This window comes from Stegostoma tigrinum, unplaced genomic scaffold (genome assembly GCF_030684315.1).
Source record: "Stegostoma tigrinum isolate sSteTig4 unplaced genomic scaffold, sSteTig4.hap1 scaffold_92, whole genome shotgun sequence".
NCBI lineage: Eukaryota > Metazoa > Chordata > Chondrichthyes > Orectolobiformes > Stegostomatidae > Stegostoma > Stegostoma tigrinum.
In genome coordinates, this window is record NW_026728817.1 from 1119183 (window position 1) to 1123133 (window position 3951).

Consider the following 3951-nt stretch of genomic DNA (forward strand, 5'->3'; position numbering starts at 1 on the left):
GTGAAGTCCACATTAATACCACTGGGCTGCAGGGTTGCCAAGCAGAATATGAGGTGCTGTTCCTCCAACCTTCGGGTGGCATCGTTGTGACACTGGAGGAGGCCTAGGATGGTCATGTCATCAAGGGAATGGGAAGTGGAGTTGAAGTGGTTTACGACTGGGAGGTGTTGTTGTTTGTCACAAAATTAGTGTAGATGCTCTCTGTGATCTCTGAGCCTGCGCTTGTTCTCCCCGATGTAGAGGAAGCCACATTGGGAGCAGTGGATACAAAAGACCTCATCAGCAGAGGTGCAGGTGAACATCTGTTTAGTGTGGAAGGTTTTCTCTGGGCCTGGGATGGAAGTGAGGAGGGAGGTGTGGGGGCAGGTGTAGCACTTCCTGCGGTTGCAGGGAAAGGTGCCAGGGCTGGTTGGGCGAGTGGGAAGTGTGGAGTGGAAGAGGGAGTCGTGGAGAGTGTGGTCCCTCCAGAAAGCAGATCAGGGTGGGGAGGGAAAAATGTCTTTGGTGGTGGGGTCACATTGCGGGTAGTGAAAGTGGTGGAGAGTGATCTGTTGGATCCGGAGATTGATGGGGTGACACGTGAGGACAAAGGGAATTCTCTATTTGTTTTTATTGCGGGGAGGGAATGTAAGGGCTGAGGTGCGGGAAACGCAGGAGATGCAGAGGGTATTTTCAACCACTGTTGGGGGGGGGGTTTGTGTGTGTGTGTGTGTGTGTGTGTGTGTGTGTGTGGGTGTGTGTGTGGGTGTGTGTGTGTTTGTTTGTGTGGGGGGTGTTTGTATGTGTGTGTGTGTGGTCATTGCCGTCCTTGAAAAACAAGGACATCTCAGGTGTCCGGGAGTACAACACCTCATCTGAGGAGCAGAGAGGTCTAGAAAGGACAGACAGGTATCCGAAATGGCCCAGGTGAACGTCAGGTTGGGGGTGGAAGGTGTTACTAATGTGGATGAAATGTTCGAGCTCCTCGTGGGAGAATGGAGCGGCACTGATACAGTTATCGATGTAACACAGGAAGAGGTGGGGGGATAGGGCCAGTGTAACTGTGGGAAAGGGGCTATTCCACATTTCCCACAAAGAGGCAGGTATAGCTTGTGCCACTGTGGCCACCCCTTTCATCTGCAGGAAGTGGGAAGAGTTGAAGGAGAAGTTGATCAGATTAATGACGAGTTCGGTTACGTGGATATCGGTGAAGGGGGACTGGCCTGGCTTGCGGGACAGGAAGAAGCAGAGAGCTTTTTTGTAGAATGCAAGTATACAGGTATTGGACATCCATGCTGAAGATGAGGTGTTGACGGCCAAGTATTCGAATGTTTTGGAGGAGGTGGAGGGATTGGGTGGTGTCCCGGATGTAGGTGGGGAGCACCTGGACCAGGGGGAGGAAAGAGAGTCGAGGTAAGTGGAGGTAAGTTCGTTAGGGCAGGAGCAGGGACGATGGGTCGATCAGAGCAGTCGGGTTTCTGGATTTTGGGATGGGGATAGAAGCGGGCGGTGTGGGGTTGGTGAACGATGAGGTAGGAGGCTGCTGGTGATGAGGTTATGGGTGGTCTGGGAGATGCTGTTTTGGTGGTCGGGGGTGGTTTATGATCGGGGGACGGTAGGAGGAGGTGTCAAAAGCTGCCACATGGCTTATATATGTTATCCTTGTAGGAGAAAATTACATAGAATACTTGCACACACAGCAACAAATGTCCTCGAGAATATCAGAGTCAATGTGTGAGCCTCTTCAAGAAGGGCAAGGTGCCTGACTGTCTTTGTTCAGTTGGACAGATTCACGCTTCATTCTCCCCTCCCTTCTAAAGGTTCATAATGCTGAGCCTGGGTTTTTGTGTTTTCTTTTCATTCCCAGCAACTGCAGTGATTTGGTTGGTGGGGTTCATAAATTGGCACATACCCATGAGCAGCTTGTGGACTATTTCAGCTTCCCCTCCGCTTTTGCTGCTCTCGGTGAGACCTTCAAAGGATTTTCGTTCCCTGCAGATCAAGAATTCAAAGCTTATTTCACTTTTAACGCCATGAGAAAGTTTAGTCTGGAGTTCCAGCAAATGGCTCACCGTGTCACCATGTTTGTCACTGAAAGTTTATATCCGAAAACACGTTAACTTTTATGAAGATAACAAAGTGTGGAGCTGGATGAACACAGCAGGCCAAGCAGCATCTCAGGAGCAAAAGCTGACGTTTCGGGCCTAGACCCTTCATCAGAGAGGGGGCTGGGGAGAGGATTCTGAAATAAATAGGGAGAGAGGGGGAGGCGGTCCCCCTCCCCATGCCCCTCTCTGATGAAGGGGCTAGATCCAAAACGTCGGCTTTTCTGCTCCTGAGATGCTGCTTGGCCTGCTGTGTTCATCCAGCTTCACACTTTGTTACCTTGGATTCTACAGCATCCGCAGTTCCCATTATCACCGATCACAACTTTTATGAAGGTTTGGTTTGTTTGAACATGACCGGCAGTGAGTTGCCTTTTCCTACCATTCGCAATCTCAGTAAAAAGTCTGGCTGGCCCTGCTTTGACTCCTGTCATAAACAGCCTTTGCGTTTGTACTCAGCTTTCACCCGTAGTCAGCAGAATTCGAACCTGCGCAGGAATAACCCAATGGATTTCAAATCCATCGCCTTTACCACTCGGCCATGACAACTGAGAGAAATGCCCTTCTGTTTCTCTTTTCAGGTCATTTTGCATGGCCAGTCACGCTGTGGATGAATTATTGCTGGGTTTGTTTGAATCTAATCACTTTGCAGATTTCGAAGTGTTTAATGTAATACATGGTGATTCGGGTCGTTTAATTCCAATAGATAAAATAAACGTTCATTTGCAAATGAAAATATACATTGCAGGAAAAAAAAACCTCAACAGATCTGGGAGCATCTGTGGGCAGAGAATTTGAGTCAACATTTCAGAACTTCTTCAGAGCTCTGTTTACTCCTTTATGTAGTGCAGTTTAGGCTTTTGATTCTGATTCCAAGCATTCCCAGCTCTTTATTGTACCTATTAAAACAACATGGAAATAACTTTATGGTCACTCACCTAACAAGATTTCAGTTTGGTGAACATTTTCCTGACTACATTAAAACCCATAACTGTACAGTCAAAAGGGAACTGGTGGAGGGAGAACAGCACTTGTTCCTTCCTCAGTGGCCTCAAACCACCAACTTCACATTTCACAGTCGAAAGCACCAGCCAATTGAACCACATAAAATGGCGAGCTCTTGCAGCAGCCCTTAAAGCGGGCTTGTAGTGAATTCAAACTTTTAACTGCTTCGCTTCGAATGACAATTGTCTTGTAACAGCTGTACTTTTCGAAAATAAAACCTGGGACATTCATTGAGGGGACATGGGATCAGACTGATCCTACCCTCTGCAGACCCATCCACATCACTGGGAACCAGATCTTCTATAACCGGGCCTGTCTCCCTTTGACTCTTTCAGTGCTGTGTCTATTTCTCAGTTTTCTCATTGTCCCGGAGCCGAGATTTGAATTCCTGATGTGCAGGAACGAGAATTCTTTCCATGTCTCAGCTGAGTTCATGTCCCAATAACACCCAGCCTCTTAAAGAAGTGGCAGGTGTCTGAACTGTTTGTGCTCAATTTGAAAGTTCACTCTTCATTCGCCTGTGGTTCCAGTTCCCAGAACGTTCTGGCATGTGGTCAGGGGAGGGAGATTTTGAAGCTTGTGAAATCCACATTGATACCCTTGGGCTGCAGAGTTCCCAAGCAAAATATGAGATGCTGTTGCTGCATCTTTCAGGTGGCGTCATTGTGGCACTGAAGGAGGCCCAGGATGGACATGACACCAAAACCACCCCGGCTCGTCCCCGCCTCCCTAACCATTCCTCCCACCTCAAGCCCCACCCCCATCCCCTATCCACTAACCTCACCCGCCTCACTGACCTGTCCATCCTCCCTGCACTGACCTATTCCCCCCTTAACTTCACACCTACATTCACCTTCACTGG

At 48.7% G+C, this 3951-nt stretch overlaps 1 non-coding gene across 1 annotated transcript; it reads right to left on the bottom strand.

The window, feature by feature from the left end:
• Positions 1-2551: 2551 nt before the first annotated feature.
• On the bottom strand, positions 2552-2633 carry trnas-uga (transfer RNA serine (anticodon UGA)). The gene has a single exon. It is a non-coding gene; the product is annotated as a tRNA-Ser (tRNA).
• Between the last annotated feature and the right edge of the window lie 1318 nt (positions 2634-3951).